Here is a 22,085-nt window from a genome sequence, read left to right as displayed (position 1 = left end):
GGAGGCAGACAGGGAGCAAGCGGAGCAGAAGGAGAGGAAAGGAGATAATGTGTTAAAAGGGATGTGTCCAAATTAGGAAGTGGAATATGTATAGTGCTCTAGCTTTGTTAGCATTTGAAATAAAGGCCAAGCCTCATCGGGTGGGAATGACCATAACACTTAAGTCACGAAAGCCACTTTGAGCCATAATGACTGCTCATTATACATTTTGCCTCTCAAGATAAAGCCAAAGGTCTTCACTCAGACGTCAAGGCTTCTATTTCTCATGTATCCCACTGCCAAATAGCTCATATTGCTGCCTGTAATATACCTTGACATCTGCAGCAATGTTACACTCCGACTTTATGCTTTACTTATGCAATATGTTTTAATCAAGGATCTACTCCAGTTATGTAGCCACCATTCCCCACTGGATAGTATCTGTCAAAGGGAAGAATGGCATGTCTTCATGTCTAGGGAAGTGTTCATGCCTTATATAGTCTTGGCTTAGCAGAGTTGCCTGCTGCACATAGCTGGATCTAGCCGGGGGGCTAAGGAAGCAGACCTTCGGAGAGCTCATTAAAACAGCCTTCAAGTCTTAAGAGACAAATATGAATGTACTACAAAAGAATGAGCTTGCCATTAAAAATAATCGGATGTAATGGAGCAGTTCCCAGACTGAAAAAACATTTATTAAATACGGAAGTCGTGGCTGACTCAATTGGGAAAAGGGTGACATAGTGGCAGACGGTCAAAGCAGGGGATTGATACTAATACTCCAACCGTTCACAAACCCCTCTAGCATTAAAACACAAATGAGTACGCTGCACCCCATTCTGCGTCGCATTTACACCTCAAAGGTCAATCGAGGAAACGTTTCTTTTCTAATGGGAAGTCGCATGACATTTCTAAACAAGGACAATTCTCTTTGCAGTAACAGCTTTTTTTTTAGCAACACTGACATTTTCACCGGCCGCATTAGGCTTGAAAGTGAAAACACACAAAATTTAAATAAAAATCAGCAACTGTTCTGTAGCATTTTAACAAGGTATTCTAACAAGATGGAGCACTTCATCCTAATGCCACCGACCTCGCTTGGCCCCACTGCTCCACAGTTTAGCTGAGTCTGCAGGGGCGTTCTCAAGTGAGGCATAAAGAGGACTGAACGAGACAATTACCATTTTCAAGTTTCCATTTTAAATCTGTAACAAGACTTGATCTGAGTCTCAATTTGCATGAAATACCCTGCGAATGAAGGGTTTTTTCCCCCTCCACAATAATATAAAATGGTAATTATCCAGATAGAGAATGTGAATGTACAATAGCTCATTACCAATCTGTAACAGAAACGTGTCATAAAGTACATGTGAAGGGCACTCCTTTAAAGTAACAGATAAAAGGTCAAGTAATTATATAAGCGCGAGTACTCAGTCACACACTGGCTTATTCTGAGGGCACAAAAAAACTGTGAAGTGCTCTTTTCAAAATGCGACTGTGAGGAAAAGAAACTCATGTTTAATCAGCGATCTTTTGTTACATGCTCTAATATGCACCAATACAGAAACATTTGGAACAATGGGAGCAGAAAAAGAACACCGCTCATCAGCAACAGATCTATACCTGCACATACAAAATGCTGTATGGTTGATTTACTGGGAATTTAAATAGTTTTGCATCAGCAATTTGCAAATAATTTGATAAGTTTGGGCATAAACTCTATTCTAAGTTCTTAGGAACCAACAGCTGGTCTAAAAATACTGGTATTCAACACTATTGTACCATTAAACCCGTAGAAATGTATTAGTAAAGACACACAAATTCATAAGAACTAAAATTACAACACTGCAGTCAAGTTGCAGTTTACATCCATGTTTGTCCAGGCTTTACCTTTAAAAATAAATCATCATCACTTATTCATTGTATCTTATGAGACATTTGTTTGAAGTTTTTACCATGGTTGGTAAATACATTTTTGAGTTATGGCCAAAAAAGGCACAATGAGCTTGGCATTTGATCACCAAACTTTAACCAATTCATCCTTGAGTCCAAGTGAGGTTTAAGCCAAATTAGAAAACAATTTCAACAGGTGTTCAAGAGATATGGTGTTCACAAGAATGAGATAGTCGGACAACCCTAGAACACAATGCCACACTTTGGTCTTTTCTGTTGCTGTAGCATAGGCATAAACAGCTGTGTGAACAGGAACAAAAAACTCAAGTTTTAGAGAAGAAACAATATAGTACACTTCTCAATTCCATTAATATGTGTATATATTAAGTTTAAACAGTGTTTTATTATTATTTTGTCTCTGACCAAACAATCGATAGCAAGCTAATGTCAGATGTCTGTAATCTACATAACAGTTACTGGATGTAAATCTACAACAACTGATCTCATAATGGCTTGTTTCCATTTAGCAAGCAGCTCCAAAATTAGCCTAAGCACGAGCCTCCAAAGAGCTGACATAACTCTGTGCATTATGTAACATTAAGACTTGCTGGTGCCATTTGAAGAGAACCACCTGTGCACTGCATGTGTATTAAAGGAGGCACGTACTGCATGAGTCCACATCCTCCTTAAGCCAACAGTGGGAATTGACAATTGCAGCACACGGCCACTGTAGCACTCACAGAAACCACAGCGGCAACAGCTTACAGCGTGATAGACCGCATTGTGCAGATTAAACACAAAACTAGTGCAAATCTCATGACACTTTCACTCACAGTCCTCCATCTCTCTTCCTCCTTAAACGGAGCTGCGTATCTCACCCAGCTCGGTTACAGTATAAATCTACTAGCAAAGCTCTTCAAATTTATTGGCCGAAAATCCATTGCTATCACCTTTCAACGACTGTTTATCCTACCTTGTGAGTACAGAAAAGGGATCTACAAAGACCCTAAAAAAAACTGCCGCTGATTAACGTGCCTTGGGATTTATGTCATACGAGTCAAATACCCAGCGTCTGGTTGATTTAGGAGCTGCGAGTTCTGCTGGGGTGTGATAAAAATGGGTCTCAAACTTCGCTGAAAGCTCAGGCAAAGGGGAAGAATGTTGACTGAGGCTGCTTCTGATATTAACTATCGAGCAGCATCTTAACCTTGCAGCACATACTTCATCCCGGCTGCTGTAAATGCTACAAAATGACTCAGTATCTAATCACCTATTTGTAAGGACTTTGCGAGAGCCTCTGCGCCTCAGTCAGTGTCTTACAAATGGCTTTTTTTTTGATGAAGTGATAGCACGGAGGAGTGTATATTGTCTCCAGCTGTAACTCTGCATACAGGAATGTGTAGGAGCACGGCAGCTTGAGTGTGCATATGTGAGGGAGAGGAAAAAGCATCGACACGTACAGGGAGAGAGACAGCAATGAAAAGGACAGAAAGTGTGTTTCTGATGGTTGAACTGTAGAGATTCAGCCAAGGTCATCCTCTTACTTATGACATACATGGAGCCAGACTGAGCCTCTCACTTGGACGCTCTCCATCTGCTTCCACTGATAACACTGGCTACTTCATGAGCGGCAGACAGACACAACGGCTCTGTATTGTGTATGATACAGTGTGATTAAACTTCATTAAGATTCTCCCAGTTTGCAAGAGCGGAAGCAGTGCTCTCACACAAGTCGTGTTACAGCATCTAGCAGACAATACGGCTAAAATGAACACATTTTTGGCGCAAAACTTTAATATTTGCACATTTTTTTAAACATGTAATAATGTACTTGAGTAAAACTGTAAAGCTGAGACAGCACACTGAAATCACACCTCTGCTGAAAGAGCTTTCACAACCACAAAGGTAGACAGGGATATTCTAATAATTGGTTTATGCATATCAACCGGGAAACTCATTTGCAGGCAATCAAAGCGGCCTGAAACAGCTCAACCGAAATAATAAGACCTTAATCGGAGCGTCTGGACTGCCAGCATTCCACATGCTTTTCCTCACTATCTTATCATGTAAAATAGGAGAGGTAATATGTGTGCAGATGGCTAACCAGTAGGGCTGCTCTTCTTTCTTCTGATCAACACTCAGTCACCACCTTGAAAGTAAAAACTTGCTTTAAGAATTTATGGGGGGGGGGATTCTGCCTGACACCACAGTGAGGACAGCGAGGATTTTGTCGGTAAGCCTTCTGTTTCGTAGGAGAACCACATGAATTCTAGGCGGGCGTTTCTTAAGGACAGCAGAGAAATGTGAGTTATAAATACTGCATGGGTGCGACATTACTGTTTAAAGAGATTACCGAGGCGCCACGTTTGTGTCGGACTCAAACAAAAGCATGAAGATGATAGCAGTTAAACAGTGTTGAGGAAAGTGGCAATAAAGTAATGAAGAGTCGTATTCACTGTCCTGGGAGGACGGTTTGTTTCACACGCGATTCTGCACTTAAAACTGCTCCGTCGGTTGTCTGCGCTTGGCATATCAGACAAATTGTGTATTTGTGCATCACGCTAACAAAACAAGGTTTCTAGATCAATAAACCGCTTTGACAGCAACCTGCCCACAGGCACAATGTTTTCTTCATTAAACTTTCACGCTGTTAAAATGAGTAAAATTGTGAGCCATCTGCTGAAACAATGCCGCTTACTCACACACACACGCACACACACACACACACGCACACACACACACACACACACACACACACACACACACACACACACAGTGATCTTGTAAAGGGTTACATCCACAACTTCTAACAAATAACCGCCGAGAGGTTCACGGTCTGATCACCATAACTACAGCTGATGATCTCAACATGTGACGCTTGCTGTTAAATGAGCCTTAGCCCATGGAGGTGGACCAATTGGCAGGAAATGAGAACAAATTGATTGGGAAACAGATGGAAGGGAGGCAGCCACTATAAAGCCCATGAGGTCGTAAAGGAAGGAAAGAGATGAGGGGTAAAGATGAAAATGAGACAGAGAGAGTGTGAGCAGACCGGATGAAATAGAGGTCAGATAACAATGAACTGAGGAATGCAACTTTTAAAGGCTTACACAGCGAATTAATTCCTCTTTAAAATCAATGGAAGTCTGTTGTTGTTACTTTAAGAGCAAAAAGCACAACTTTGAACAGTGGCATGAGCTTTTTCTGCCAGTGACACATTTGAACAAACTTGTTTTGCATGTGCTTCAAAACTTCAAAATATTGAGAGTCTTTTGCAGCGCTGCTATTTACTGTGTATCCTTATGCAATCTTTCCAAGAAGAAGAAAACACAGAGAGGCCTTGAAAACATGCCAAATGCAAAGCATTCTCGCCCTCTCACATTTGTTAAAAGCCATCTCTCTAAAGTTCCACACGGAGACAATATCCCCGCTGTCACAGCCAATTTTAAGACAGATTTAAGATTCATTCAGTCTTTGTTTTCAGATATATCAACATTGATGGCAGAGCGGGTCTTTGCGACCTTCTAAAAAAAAAAAACACTGCACGGATGTTAGATCGTCAAGCTCTTTAAAGTTTAATCTCTGATCCAAATGTGAACACAAGGGTCAGCCTACCACTAAAATTCAAAAGGAACCTGCTGTGCATGCTGTGATTAACTGATTTCTAAAAACATACTCCCTCGAAGCACCTAAATCAAAGTTATAAATGTTGTCAGAGGCTGTCAACATTAAGATAAATCCTGTTATATGAAGCTTTATTTGCCCTGCGACAGACTGGCGACCTGTCCAGAGTGTCCCCTGCCTTCGCCCGAATCAGCTGGGATAGGCTCCAGCACCCCCCCGTGACCCCAGTGAGGATAAAGCGGTGTATAGACATTGGATGGATGGATGGATGGATGGATGAAGCTCTATATGTGAATTTAGCATGAATAAATTGTGTGTGATGTGTAAAAGAGACAAAAAGTCAAGAAACACTGGATATTTGGTCACCACTAGTGTTATAGTGTCTGTTCAGTTTGTTTCATGCATGCCTATGCAAGCACATATGCTCTTAAAGTGACCTTTATGGTGTTGAAGTGATTTGCATTTAATGTAGACAACAGGACAAAAGACAAAAAAGTAAAGAAAAAGCAGATTGCATGCTTGTACGTAAACAATGCAGGGTTTAAAGTTCTGCTCTGGTCATTGATTTAACCCCTAACAACTCATCTCTAAGTTACATTTTGAAAAGTGTTGTCTATGTAAAAAAAAAAAAATGTCCTGCCTTAAAATTGCTTAGATGCAAGTTGCAGCTTCTTCTAGAATGTGCAGATCTGTGGAGTTCTAGTAGTTTAAACGTCCAGCACCTATGACTCTGCTCAGACATTGTAAAACCGGTCTGCACGACACAATAACAAGTTGCAATATCGGAGTAATTCAGCCACACATGTTCGACCCCGAAATGGATTCTGAAGAAAAAGAATGGAAGGCCCCACAACACAGGCTTGCAGGACTGGTTCTTAAGAATTGTTATGTATGAAGTCCCAGAAGTCTGAGTCTTTATTTTTGAGAGTGTCGACAGGATGCTGCAGCTTCAAAGGTGCTTATTGAGCTCATGTCTTCAAGCATATTAAAAGAAAAAAGCACCATACGAACATGTTAACAAGGTGGAAAATTTGATTTTAACCAGAGGCGGTCTTAGGAATACACAAAATGCCTCAAGAAACATACATTTTAATGAGCAACACCATATATTTCTTTGCTCCCCATGAGTTTATTTTGAATTTTCTCAGGCCTTTGCATTCTAGGCAGAGGTTTACATGCAATAAACAGCCTTTGTGAAGCCCTGGAATACCTGCTGCGTTGATAAAACTTTTGGGCTGAATGGGCTAGTCAGATAAATATCTTTTTGTCATTTCAGCAAATGACTCATTGGCCATATTAATGAATCTTGTGTTGAAGTAGACCAGACTACCATGCGCACTCAGACACACACACTTTCCCTGTTTATCTAGCCGACTTCACTCAGCCAAGGTCAGTGGATTACAATTTGTCTGGTAAAGGCCGGATATGAAAGCTTCATATTAATCTTTAGATTCTGCATAAAGGTACAGCGGCAAACTTCAAAATACCGAAGTAAGAGACGTGGATGTTATTACAGACGCTCAGAGAAATGTGTTTTTTTCATTATGAGGGCCAGAAATGATGAAAAAAATGGGAAAATTATTTCAGGAATGTGGCACTTCACTGCGAATTATCTCCAACTTCAAGTCTCTGTACTACAGGATCCTTCATGTCACTGCTGAATTTAGATGTGCTGTCTACTGCACGCCTGCTGCCATTAACAGCCTATTGATCCTGGTGAAGGAGACAGTGCCAGATAAAAACAGGTCTAAGCCAAGCCAAGTCAAATTACAGTCAGCGTAGTCACATAAAGTGCTTCAAATAAACAGGTTGTTCGCAAAGTGCAAAGTGCACGAGTCATCAGTGGGAAGGATGAGACTCGCATTGGTGGGGGGTAGTTATCTGCCCAGAGTGTGAATTAAAAATCCAAACGCGGTCTCCACATCATTAACCCTTCGGAGCTACGCTGACCTTAGATGTTCATTTGATCTCGTGTTTTGGTGGAGTGTGGAAGTGGAATGGGGTGAGGGCGCCCCTTTGATGTCGAAATGCAAAATTTCTTTTATCTCTCGTGGAGCGTTTGAGACCGGGCCGCCCGTCCTAAGACTCAATTAGAGATACTCCGAGTGCGAGCTGACAGCATAAGAGGAGGCGTGAGGCACAGAGGTGTTAACTGCACAGGGGGAACGAAAAAATAAACGCAACTATCAGGACCGACGGGACCACAAGCGCAAACAAGGAGGGCAGGTTTTAAAGATGAAATCTGCTCTCTTAAACTGCAAGATGGGAGGAGGAAGTAGTGAAAAAAGAACAGAAACAATTGCCTCAGCTCTGCGTCTGGCGGGAAGATGACCAAAGAAGAACCCAATTTCAGTTGATGAGTGGCTCTCAATGTGCGACATCCCACTGGTGCACAAATAAACTTTTCATTGAAGTTCATGATAAACGGCTAGTCTTGCGTTTGATGACCAAAGGCGGCCTGTTTGGGAAATGGTGTGTTCTGCACCACATTCCTCAGCCTGCTTAGCTTCATTGTTACAAATACGAAAAAGTGGCATAAAAGAATTCGCAATCCCAAAAGCTCAAAGCTCTTAGCGTGTTCACTCGGCCAAAACTGCGTGGGATGCTGTTACCTCCCTCATGTAGTACACTGTACCTTAGCAACAGGGCGGAAAGAAAAAAAGGGGGAATGGGAAGACGTGGAGGGATGGAAGGGATGACAGGAGGGAGAGGCCGAATATGTGGCTGCATGTTTTTGCATTTATTTGCTCCATATATGAACAGGACTGGCAGAACCCCCCGCTAGCACCACCGCCGCCACCCGCCTCTCTGCATTCTTTGATGACACTGAAAAGATGAACTGCAGCTTAGGTGAGGAGGGAGGAAAGAGGAGAGGAGGCTTTTTTTACATCAGGTCTTTCATCTCTCTTCTGCCATCGGTCATCAGAAATGGGAGAACACTAACTCCCAAACAATCTGCTTCGTTCCAATTCCATTTAGTCCGGCGCTTTTTGAGGAAGAGGGCTATATTACATTGTCCCAAAAGGCGCAAGGAGAATTATTCATGCACAAAGGAATTTAACTGCTTTGTCCCAGCGCCAGCACCAACAAAAGAATATTCTAGGTTGTCAAATAAAGATGGGCCTTTTCCATCAGGAAAAAGCTATTTCTTACCTTCATCTTGCAAGCCCACTAATAGTCATGAAATGCTTCCTGTGGGCTCGTCGCACAGAAAAAAGAAGAAGTGAAAAATACAGGCAAAAGGTTGCCGGTAATATCAGGAGAATAAACTTATGAAATCCAGTCATCTTGATCTCTTAAATCAGAGAACACTCTATATCTCAACACAAACAAAAATGCAGGTGAAGTCTTTTCTCACACATCAGCGAGGCCCACTGGGTGCTTCTTAAAACCATAACTGAGCCTGCATAATGCAAAAAAAGTGTTTGTGTTTTCAAAGAATAACCTCAAAGAGAATCATATGTTTACCAGTGTTATGAAAACTTGCCTTTAGAAATCCTTGGGAACAACAGTTCTGGGCTATTTGTTTGCCTTTTTCACAAGTTATTTGTCCAGTTTGACCTTTTAATGCTGCACAAACACTAAGTCATAAACAGAAAGGGGGAAGAAATGAAGAAGCAATAATGGAAAGGGAGATCTGAGCTGTATTTGGGCAGCGATTTTGAAAGTCGACGTGCAATATTTAAGTTGGAAAGTGTGCAAAGAGAAGATATCTAATGATGAACTGCAAACCACACAATTTTCCAGTAATCCTAAAGCACAGAAGGTAAACGCTACCACCGGATTCAAAGCCATACACTAAGTTAAAACAGTGATAAATCAATTAGAAGGTATGTAAAGAAGATTTAGGAATTTAGGAACTGAGCTCTGCAGCTGCTAGAAATATAATCAGGGAATAAGCTACCTGCTGGCTTGATTTAAATACTGCAGTCATACTCAGAAATCGTGCACTTTCTGTGGAATGAGTTTTAAACATCAGCAGTGGGCTGAACAGATTATTTCAGTGCACAACTAAATCATAGTATGTCTTTCAGGCTCTGACGTATTTCATTTTGCAGCTGTCTCATTGTCCAGTGGGATGCCAGTGACCTTATCTGTGGGCCACAATTTATTATCCAGTCAAGAGGTAATGATGTTGAGGAACATGCTAATTTTCCCACCATAACTACACTGATTTCAACTGGGAATTACTATTTCAGGATAACAATCCGGACTCATTAAAACACACTCTCCATCATCAGAGACACACTTTTAGTTAAGTTCTTGCTTGTGTTTCCTATACCAGCGATTCCACTGTAACCCGACGACAGTTCTACATCCGAGCTGCCAAAACAAATAAATAAAATGAAAAAACAATTAACGCCTACGTCAACGCTCTATCACCCACCGCAGAACAGAAGATCACTCAGGTCTGAAAATACCTGCAGCTTAGATGAACAGGAGGTTGGGGAACAGTGAGAGACAATGAAATCATAGAGATGCAAAACGCAATCAAAGCAACATGCATCAGCGAGAGCGGCGTCGAGGCCCTATTAACTCAGCACATAAACGCATTCGCCGTTTTAGAGCCAAATAAAAACACAGAGGCTCACGCTCCTGCACTTCTTTGTTCCTTCTCTGCTCTGCCGGATCAAGAGTTAATTCTGCTCCGAGTGACTGAGGGCTGCGAGTGACAGTGATGAATTAATGATTCATTATGCCCAGTGTAAGCAAATAGTGAGCCGGTGATGGAGCAAAATGGATTTACACACACACACACATTTATCCAGCGCCAACCAGGACATTTTTTCAGCTATTAAGAGCTATTCAGACGCCCGTGTGGAGGAATTTAAAAGCAGCACTGGCTTGAAAAAAACACAGGATGTTCCAAAGCTCTGTTTCAATGTAAAGATTTTTTTATTTAACCTACTTCTCAAGAATGTGAAACTTCACCGCTTATAATCACTCATGTTAATTGTGATGTATTGCTTGCTCAGCCTGCGGTTAAAGGAATTTTCCATTTTCTTCTCATTCAGGCCAGTCACTTGAGATCTTGGTATGTTTCAGCTTCACCATACGACCATCAGCCACAGCATTAAAGCCACTGGACAGGGGACACGACGAACAGTGATTGTTTCATTACAATAGCACCTATGAAGGGTTGGGATACATTAGGCAGCAAGTGAAGGGTCAGGTCTTGAAGTTGATGAGTTGGAAGCAGGAAAAATGGACAAGCATGAAGATCAGAGGCGCTTTGATCTTCACAATAACCAAATGGACAGATGACAGGATCAGAGCATCACCAAAACGACAGGTCTTATGGGATGTTTTCAGCATGTAGCGGTTTGTTCCTACCGAATGTTGCACAAGGAAGGACAATGTAAAGCCTACAGAAGAGCTATGGGAACACAAACTGCTGAAAACATTCAAGCTGGCTCATAGAAAGGCGTCAGAAGTAGGGATAAAAAAACAATTATCAGATTATCATTATTATTCAGAATATCTGTACTGTCTGATGCCACCACCTCTCTCTTTCTGTCGTCACTTTGTGGTCTCAAATGTCTCTAAAGTAGAAACTACAAAAACCTAACAAGAAACACAAGCTGATGCCACAAACCAGGAAATTAGCTTCTCTCACTGTTTCTAAGGCTACGCTAATGGCCACCAGCTAACTTAGAAGGCAGCCACAGATTACCTTGAAACAATGATTAATAATGCTTTGAGATATGGACCTTAGTGATAGAACAGTAGAAAAGTAAGAAAATAAAGAACAACAGCAGACGTAATAGATCAATCTCAGTCAATCCCACAAAAACAGAGGAGAGCGTCCTAATTTAATCACTTCTGCTTCTATTTCACATATTTTCTTTTACATCATGTGGATATTGGGGTTGTCATTTCCATGTGAACGTGATCATAGCAGCAGGAAGGCAAACACCAGATCTACAGATGCCCTAATTCTGCTTTACTTAAAGGATCTGCTGCTTTCATTTTGGTGTCTTCTGGCCTTGATGCATCAGAGTTATTTTGGCAATATGAAAGTGAACCACACAATATTATTCAGGTGGTTTTAATGTTGTGGCTGCTCAGTGTACGTTCAGCAGTATAAAATATAGCATAAGTGTAAAAAAGTTAAGATTCTGTCGAGTCTGCCGGGTGCTTGATGCTGCAGAGGACATCATGAAATTTTGATAGACTGTCAAAAATATTTCTCCAGCTTGGGATTAATACAGAGAAAACTGCACAACTGCAGAATGTGTTGTACATGCATATTCCATTAAGAGACACACTGCTGGTTTTACTGATGATGTGCTTTGGGACAGTTTGTGTCTGACACATCAGACTATTTTCTCTGGTTCAGAAGTCGCAGCGTAGCTATAATTTGAAAGCTTTTTTTTCCTTTTTCTCTCTTTCTTAAGGTTGACACATGTGCGTGTACAAAATTCTTAATCTCAAGTGTCCACGGATCACCTCAAGGCTGTAAATTCAGCAGAGCATCACAGATTAGAGTCTCGCTTCTCCACTTTTTATTTCAGCGAGCGTGTTGTTCAAGTTCGCAAATGTTGTATCATTCATTCCTCCTACTTTTTTCCTGTCGATCTTTGTCATGACCCAGAGGAAGTGTATGTGTGAGATATTAAATTAGGTAAAGGTAATATGGGATGCTGGAAGCTTGTAAATCTCCAGTGTACACAGACTTGTTTTCTCCATATGCACCTGTGAATCAAAAAGCTTCATGTAAATAGTGATAGCTGCAAAATAAAATGAGAAGAGCATATCAACAGATGTTTCAATCTCTTCAGAGATGTGAGGTTTAAAATGGATTGCTGTATACAGACCGGACTTTTGAGCAGCAGCCAGACGTCTAGAGGTCTTATGGATGTACAGCAAACTATCTGCATATGTCAGTCTGATGGATGAGGTGCCAGCAGAGATCGAATGACCTCGCTGTTCAGACAAGCGTCGTGTTAGGTTGGGCCACATCCTGTCACTTCCACTGACTGATGGCTGCATTGAACGTGAACACGCCCGTACAATCACGACGACGAGGCTCCGTTAATGGCACTGAGGGATATTGTCTGTGCGTGAGGAAGGCTAAAAGTTAATCAATACAAAGTGTGCAAGCCAGGTAAGTAGAAGAAAAAGTGAATGCTGTTGCACTAGACTAGATTTTTCACACACAAAAAAAAAACACAGGAAAAGGATGCCCCAGCTCCAGGAGTAAATAGATTCAATGCATGTTAAGAGGACAAGGGATTTCTCATTTCATTCCCCTGCAGCCTTCAAAATTATGTTACTGTAAAGAAATTGATTTTCTCTCAGACAACCGGCCCTCCAAAGACTGAACAAGTCATAACAGAATACAGTAACAAGAGGAGGAATTTAGCTAAAAATCCCTCCAAAAAAATCTCCCAATATGGACACACTTTCAAACCAGTGATTCAGTAACAATATGAAATAATTAAAATTTCTTTTCATGCTTGCACATTCGCTCATACTGTTTCTGCAAGAATGAAAACAACATGTTAACAGCGACAGAAACACAGTAATTATTTTCTTTGAGGTATTAAATTGTCGCGGCTCTGAATGGTGGGGAAGTCACGATAACAAACTTGGATAACTACGCTGAAAATGTTTATGCTTTGGCAACAGCGATGTTTTCGAATTTGGTCTGTAAAACAAAGAAAAGTGACTGCAGCTCCGGCGGAACAACGTCTGGATGAAAACATCTGCGCCGTTTTTTATGGCTCTTTGAACCATTTCACAAAGAGACAAAGGGATTCTAATTTAAGCTCCCAGTCTCTGAAATACCCAGGAAAAGTATTGGTTTGGTTTGGGCATTTTAGGGAGAAACAGCACTTGCAAACATTTCTATTCTGCAGAAATGCTCTAAAATTATTTAGTTTGTGCTGCTTAGGGATCATTTCCAAAGTCTGGTCACATGTTAGGGGTTCAAGAGGATGGTTCAACACGCTATGAACAAACAAACAAGTGAGTTGCAGGTTGACAGGTTTCTGCAAGGTTTAAATCAGCATATCCTCTTAAAATTGCAGGGAAGCACAGCCAAAATATCCAGTAAACAGCTGCATCTGAAACATCTGTCTTGCTGATTTGTTCTGATCAGAAAACCAGAGAAGAACACAACTCCGATTCAAGCATTCTGACACATTTCTCATTCCACCCTTCAGCTACTCTTAGACATATTCAACAGGCAGACAATTAATCTTGGTTTAGACACCAGGCGCTGCAAAGCCTGAAAAGAGTCAAAACATATGAGTTGAGGAATTTCAGATGTCTGGAGTCTCTCGCTCTCATCAGTATTCCTGCCTTGTTAATGTTACTGTTCACTGACAAAGCATTTCAAGCAACAGCCAAGCGGCCCAAGCTCCAACTCCACCAAGCCACTAGCAATTAAAGCACACAGATTTGGCAGTAATGTGACAAACTTTCTTCCCATTAGCACAGGATAGTGCTTGGAAACGAAGCATGGAATTAAGAAGGAGCCCAAAAACTGGACTGTGAGCAACGTAAATAACCTCTGCCACATCCTGATTATGATATATGGAGAGCAAAGTGCTGGGCTTTAACATGCTGCCAAAGCTGAGAAACAATAAAAGGAGTCATTACCAAAGTAAGGAAATGACTCAGACCGAGTTTCACTTGCTCTCCAAAGAGCAGTCAATCATTGTTAGCTTATTATATCACCTCAGATCCTGATATCCAATGTACAAATAATAAACAGAGAGGCAGCAAAGAGGTCACAGGGTTATTCCCCTCCCCTGGTGGTTCTCACCAGTGAAGGATTAAGCAGGATGTGACTGATGTAATGATAGGAGCTTGAGGAAAATGAGGCAGATGACTACAAACTGTAACTGCCCCTTCGTGCCTCTGTTGAAAATGAGATTAATTTAAAGAGCTTTAGTGAGATTAATCTGGCTTTAAAAAAGACTGGTTAAATAAACATGAACGGCAAGGAAGGGAAAAGGAGGTGGCACAGCCTGAGAGAAAACTTCAGGGGTTTACTCAGGGTCATCGGCAACATGTAGCCTTTTTAACGAAGTAACACTGTGAACACAAGTGTGTGAGAGAGAAGAGGTGGAGCAATACTAACTCAGAGCCTTCTGTTATCACACTCCCACTGTTTGCCGGTACTTACTGCATTTCCTGGATCTCAGTGGCTGCTTGGAAGTTTAAATAAAATTACAACGTGTCAACTTTTATGTAATTATAGTGTTTAAGAAATTGTTCTGAAGGAAAAAGCTTTTGTTTGTAGAGAAACTAAACAATGGATAAACATATGGTTCTTGTGTGCAGGCAATTCATCTCAGTAGCTCAACATAAAAGTATGGATGGCATGAAGTCCACCAGTCTGATCAAGGCTAAATCTAAAATCAAGACTAAAGACTACAACTCAACAACTACTGGACTGAATGTCATGCATTTGGGTTATTCCAACTCATATCATCAGAGGCATTCTGGTCAACCACCTTCGACTTGTTTTTTTTTTATTATAAACTGTGAATGGTAAGAAAACAACTAATTAGTTATATTTGGAGAAGCATTTTAGCATTTCATTTTAAAAAAAACTTGTTGAAAGTGGGTCAGAGGGCTTTTTTTAATGACCACAAAAAGTATTTGATAAATCGACATCAAAACTTTCACAGAAATCTTAAAATACAAATATCTGATACTCTTTACTCTTTTATAACTTTTTAGGCAAATCAGAGATGGTCACGCAAAATTTGTTCTGAAAATTTGATGTTTTGAGATGGAATGACCCCGTACAAACATTCGGTTTCCCCAGAGGATGACTCCCTCTAACTTTTGATGATATCAGCAACTATTTAAGCACCACCCTGAACTCAGTGTGGATGTGTTTAATGTGAAATTTTCCGACAATTACAGAACGGAGTTCCATTAAATTTGGTCCAAATATTCACGTCCACATCAGGGTGATTGGTAATAAATGTCGTGATCTCCTCACTGTCTTTAACAGGTTAAAACTACTAGAAAATACTATTAGAATGATCAAATACCTGCAAAATTAAGTACTTTGCCCTTAGCTCATGTACAAAAATAATGTGGAAAACTTTAAATATCAGTTTAAATCTGTCAAATTGTACACCTGATAGGTTTAACTTATGTAGTTTTGTTTCTTCATATGTCTATGTTGTAACTGTTTAATGGCTCACACATGAGATTACTGCATTTAAATCAGTTCTTATTTCATTTGGAGACCATGTTTTTGGAGGTATTCCCTCACGCATTCAAAAATGCTATCACTTTCTGTCGGAGTAATTTAATTAAAATGTAGTTTCAGGTGAATTTAAATTAGTTCCAGAATAAAATTTGGTCTGAATAGGAGGAAGTGCGGACTCGATTTCATGCAAATTTGCTAAACTATAGAAAACAACATCAGCTGCATGCTCCTTCCTCCTGCTCAGTGCAAGCAGGTTTGTTTGAAGCAGCAAAATTCCAAAACCAAAACTAAAATGACGCTTTGCTTTGTGCCTCTGCCAGCCTTTCTGCTGCTCCAAAACAAGAGCCCATAGTGTCCTTCGTCTTCCTTGTTTGCCACGTTCATTTGAAGAGGTTCAAACTGAACCATTGCCAAGAATCCTGGCTTATAAATCAAGCTGATTTAACCATTGTATTTTCATGTTTACATTGAATTTCTAGCTGACTAAATATTGATAAATAATAAGCACTGCAACCGCAGTGTATATCCAGCCTGTATATGCAATAAATATGTCCAGTCTGGGTTATGATTACATTTCAAAGAAACACTGAGGGTACCAAGCCAACAAACAGTTTCCTTTTTTTTTCTACCAACGTTACCCTGCCAAAAACTTTTGTGTGGAGACATGCCAGGCAATTCTATCCATCCTCTCCTGTTTCTGGCCTGCTCATCATCGTAAAGACACCACTGAAGTTAATGTTCTCTGGCTGTCTGCTCCATCACATCTCCCCATTTTTGTAATACCTCAGAATCTGTCGAGCTTGTTCTACACTAATTTGAAATTGGACCGAAGGCTACAAAAACACCTCTACAACTTCTCTTCCACAAAGCCGTCTGATAAGGCTTGTGTCGGATGTTGCCAGAGGGTTTACACGGCTGATAAGGACAAACACAAAACATACGACTGATTCTAAAACCCAGTCCAGTCACTCATGTCATTGCACTTCTGCAACAAAAGCTTTCATGTCGGGCCAAGTTACACACATTCCTGTGATGAGCTCGAGATTATTATCACTTTGCTAAGTGGGTGTAATCCCTGGGGAGGCATTAAAGGTTTATGCCGCTGCATCCACAAAACATGGTGGAGTGAAAACACCAGCAAGGGGAAAAAGCTGGCATTGCCTGATCCAGACAGGGAGAGACGACTCCAGAGGCTCAAGTGAAATTGAAACTTGCTGCACTTTTACCGGTGGTGGCACAAGCTGATGTTAAAGCTTTGATTCTCATTACCTTCATTGAACTGTTGCGGGTTGGAAATCACACGACACGCCGCTCAGCTGATGCTCATTTCATGTGTTGGAGCTTGAGACCCAGGTGCAATGGAGGGCTGAGAATCACAGTAAATTATTCACAGTGGAGGAAAACAGCTGTACATTTTCATTTTATATTCATTCAAACTTCATTACATTTAGGAGGGAAATACTGCAGTCACTTAATTTGTCTGGTAGTTAGTCACCAGCTACTTCTCAGGTATGGGAAAACACGAGAAGAGCTCAAGAAAAGCTTACAGAATTTATTATACATGCATTGTTAAATATTAAAACACCTTTAGCTGGTGATCCCTTAAAAAGAGCAGTACTTGGGGAAGTGTGTTGTGTCCCAGATTTTTCTGAGTTATCAGTTTCATCAAATAAAGATTTTACCTCTAAGCTAGGGACAGGCCAATTATTGACCTGGCTGATTATCGTGGCCGATATTTGCCATTTCTGCTGATTATCGGTATCTGTAAATTATTGAGAGGTTATTGATGACTTAAGTGTGCTACTTTAGGTCTGATGCAGCTAGGTCTCTCTGTCTTTCCTCACTCTATGGTCTCAAAAACCTGAAAAAAAAAAACCCAGCTATTGCCACAAACCAGGAAATTAGCTAAGGCTATGCTAACAATTGGCAGCTAAGTTGGAAGGCAGCCACAGATTCAGAGTCTGAAGACGATAATTAGTATGCTTTCAGATATGGACCTCAGTGAGCAATAAAATTGATAGAACAAAAAATTAAGAAAACAAAAGAACAGATGTAGCTCCAGAAAACAAACTGGTCAATCGCAGTTGATCCCACATAAACAGAGGAGAGTGTCTTAATTTAATCATTCCTATTTCTATTTTACATATTCAGTCATACTCATCCTTAATAATCAAGAAGCTTAGTTATCAATAATACGTTTTCTGTCATTTGCTGCTAAAACATTAAATGTAATGTACAACGGCTGCATTGATATCGGCCCTGGATAACCCATATCAGTCGATCCCTGCTCTGAACTTATCAGATGGTTCCATTTAAATAACAGTTGACTGCTAAAAATGAGTTACTAGGTCATTAAATAGAAAGAATTTACAGAATATCACTATAAACTTGTGGCTAAACACTTTGTTTTTCTTCTTTTTCCCAGATTTATCTTGTGGCCTTTTGGAGGCTGTTTTTCCCAGCACTTGTGTTACCCTCCAGAGGTATTTGACAATGACTGGTCCTCTTACATCCTCATTGTGGTTCCCATTTATCTGTGGGATACTCAGGAACTCGTATCGCTTGCATGTCTGCTTTTCTCCCTTCTATATACCGCATGCTGGACCGAAGTCAAAACACGAAATCTCCTCACGATGCAAAGAGGGTTCCACCCAAAGTCCACCATCCTGAGATTCATGTTGAGCTGCGGAATGAAAAGAGGGAGGGCGAGGATTAGTTAGTGTCAGAGCCACTATCCGGGATCAAACAAGGGGAATCCATGAATACGTAAAGAAGAAGAAGGCCCCCGGGGAAGAAGTGCTAGACAAGTCTCTCAGCAGAAGACAGAGGGTGATGAGCAGGAAGGAAAAGTTATTGTGAAGCCCGGCTTCTCCGTGGGATGTATCATGGGCGGATAGAGGGAATGTCAGACATGAAGAAATCCTACCAGTGGCTAGTAAAGGCCGGTCTGAAGGACAGCACAGAGGCTCTGATCATGGCAGCGCAACAACAGGCCTTAAGCACCAGATCCACAGAGGCAGGGGTCTACCACAGCAGACAGGACCCAAGGTCCAGGCTGTGTAAAGATGCCCCTGAGGCAAACCCAGCTCACAGGGTGTCAGATGCAAGCTGAAGCAACGTACACTGAGAGGCACAACCAACTGGCAGAGATTGTGTACGGGAACATCTGTGACGAGTATGAGTTGGAAGTCCCCGAGTCCCAGTAGGACACAGCACGACTGAAAGTGGCAGAGAACAGCAGATTAGATTTAAGATCCAGTGGGATTTCAAGATCCAGACTGACAAGCAGCTGCCGGCTAACCAGAAGAGGGTAAAAAAAAAAAAAAATATATATATATATATATATATATATATATATATATATATATACACGCACACTTGTATTTCATCAGTGTAACAGCACTATAATTTGTAGAATACTTCTGTTTAATATATACGCTTCTGCAGAAAAGCAGTAAAGAGCTGTTAACCCCATTTTCAATTTGTTTCAATTTGGTTAATAGACTAAGAGTGTTTCGTTTACTCTCTCCCTTGTAATCAGTTGTTCGCTTGCTTCTATTAACAAACACTTCAAATCCACAAAGGAACAGCACACATCTGTGTCCCTCTTGTCTAATTTTGATCACAGCTTTCAACCTGTCCAACAAGAGCACCCCACAATGAAGCATAAAATAAAAAAAGCATTCAACCAAACACTTCTTTCACTGACAAGAGAACAAATTGGAGTAAAATCATTTCCACCCCCTTTTTGTTGCTTTAGACTCATGTAAATGTCGTTCGCCTGGAGGCCAAGAGACTTGTTGGCTTGGATAATTTTCCGCTACAGAGTTTCACCAGAGGGCTCGCTGTACATCTTGCCCGAGCCTGGTACAAGTTCTACAACTCGTCGTTTCTTTCTGAGATGTCAGTCAAACTGAGGGAAGAGGAAAAATAAGACACAGGTGCTGGGTTGAACTCCTCTGAAGAACAGCGCAAATTGAAACTCTTACACCTGCCTCAGGGGAATAATTAAGAAATTGGAATCTCAAGCAGGGCTGTTCGTTTGACTTTACCAAGAGCATGTCATTCCAACTTTGACGTTTTGTTAGAAACTCTGGAGGGCTATGATACTGATGCAGGCTTGAAGCTACACCGGAGGCAACTTTCAAGCATCACTGAGAGTTCTGGGAGTGCAAACAAAGCTCGCTAAGGTGGATTAATCAGGTGGATTGATGTGATGAAAACCAGCTGTGTAAACAACTGACTACAGTAACTTTAAAGATCAATATTTGATCTCCAAAGTATTACAGCAGCATCTGTTCAAATTCTTAATGATACTGTTAGGGGGTGGGAATAAAAGCAGATGTTTTCCTGAAGAGCTTCATAAGCAGTACCAATAGGTTCAAGTAGTAGTGAATGGGCTTTCCACTTGGAGATATGCGGGTCATAAAGACATCTAAAAGGACATTAAAAAGGCAGGAAATTTGTTTAAAGGCTTAGAACAATATCAGATCCTCTTGTATTGGGATATCTATGCAAACTGACACTACTACCACAACAACACATCAGACTTTGAGCTGAAAACAGGGGTGCAGGATTTTAAACAACAGAACTCGCTGTGCGATTAGCTTATAGACACGCTGCTGTTTTGCGCAGAAGCTCAGGCCAAATCTTATCAAAAACACAGCTGGCAGCAGCTCAGCATAGATATTAGCTCCAACAGGTCGGCACAGCGGCCAATCAGCAACTCCAAATCCCCTTGAAAAAGCCCCCGATCATCTTTTTAAAACTCTGTGGCATTGTGAAATTATCTTTAACTGTGGCCTTCATCGACATCGAGAGCTGTGATCATCACTGTTCTCTGTCTCTGTTGTGCCACATGCTGCTCTTCAAGTAGCTTCTGATGAGTTGTGAGTTGGAACAAGATCACTCACCCTATTAGAATTGTGTAACAGGTGTTAAATGAAAGCGTGGAACAAAAGGTCTGTATTTCATGGATCTAAAGCAGCAGAAGCAGACAGAGATGATGCATTAAAGTATGAGATGATTTCAGTTCAAGGGCTACATGTCACCACACAAAAAACTTTCATCTCATATGGTTTGCTCACCCTCGAAAAACCACAAAGATGTGCGAAATGAAGTAGGCAGGCAGCTGCAAAGGTAAAAGGATTAATCTTAGAGAGATCTTCCCTTCACTCCAACCTCTGACATGATTTGGAGATGGACCATTACAAATCCCAAAAATGTGATTTCGTTAGGATACGCATTCAAGCTGAATACCTGCTGTACCATTTGCTTCACTTGATACATGCATGATGAGCTAAATTGCAAAGGCGAGAGGGAGTGAAGCAGAAACAAACAACAAAGAAAATGTTTTTTCAGTTGTAATGTGCCAAATATTTCATGGCAGGATCCTAAAGGGTGCTTTTTTTATTTTTATTGATAAATTCTGAGGAATTCATTTTGACAAGAAGCTAATCGTGCAGCAGCATCTGATCTAACTGTATGTTCTCATGATTTGGCTTCAGACACTTTCAATTTAGTTTCAAACCAAGAGATTCATAAAAGAGATTATAAAATAGGATTTATCTGGCATCATCTAACACGGATAATAAAAAAATATATCCTTACTAATCCCTAAAATGTGTGTGCCTGAACACATTAAGTGATCTCTGCATTCTTACTGGAATGTGCATGAAATAGCAAAAAAATAATAATAATTCTTTATATACACCAACATCTGTTACACAAAATCATCATCTTAAACTATGAATGATTTTTACTGCGTTACTTCTGTTGCCTAGCATGAGTGATCTTGCCTCTCATTTCTACGTATAGCAGCAGCGCCTTAACGCCACCATGCCATTATACGCTGCGCCACAGTATGTGGCACGCTTTGGATTCCTGCTGTTTGAAAAATTCTGTGAAATATCCCGCTGGCTTTGCAATCAAACCCCATAACTGCAAATTGCATGGTCCATAGTGTTGCTTTAATGTTGAGAAATAGCTGCCATCAGGTTGTGAGACAATACATTTGATGAGTCCAAGCATTTCATCTCATTTTGAGCATTTTACCCCATTGTGTACAAAGTGGGATATGTCTTCTTTGAGCGGTGCATTGTCAGAAGAGTTTAAATAGGCGTGGTCTTTGGAGAATTCAGCAAAGCGGAAAGCAGAAAGGAGTAATTTCCAAAGAAAGCCTTACTTTTAAAACATCAAGACACTGTTTAGAAAGGAACAGAAATGCACAGTGTCGTGGCATCCTTCTGCTATCGTACTTTAAATGCTTCTCTTTGAATTTTGTTTTGTAGGAGCTGCTTTTTCTTCCAGGGAGCTGAAGTGTTTTGGGTTTTTTTCAGATCGGTGCCTTTCTTTCTTCTTTCCCACTTGCAGTCTCCCTTCATCCACAGTCACAAACTCACAGGCATCCAGT

The 22,085-nt window shown here is 40.8% G+C and overlaps 1 protein-coding gene across 4 annotated transcripts in view; it reads right to left on the bottom strand.

Annotated features, from left to right (window-relative positions):
* chrm3a (cholinergic receptor, muscarinic 3a) overlaps positions 1-22,085 on the bottom strand; it is an 81,194-nt gene that overhangs the window by 54,689 nt on the left and 4,420 nt on the right. The gene's annotated exons all lie outside the window — the stretch shown is intronic.

Source organism: Acanthochromis polyacanthus, chromosome 15, assembly GCF_021347895.1.
Source record: "Acanthochromis polyacanthus isolate Apoly-LR-REF ecotype Palm Island chromosome 15, KAUST_Apoly_ChrSc, whole genome shotgun sequence".
In the NCBI taxonomy this organism is placed as follows: domain Eukaryota; kingdom Metazoa; phylum Chordata; class Actinopteri; family Pomacentridae; genus Acanthochromis; species Acanthochromis polyacanthus.
The sequence above is the reverse complement of the archived record's forward strand: the minus strand, read 5'-3'. Positions and strand labels throughout refer to the sequence as shown.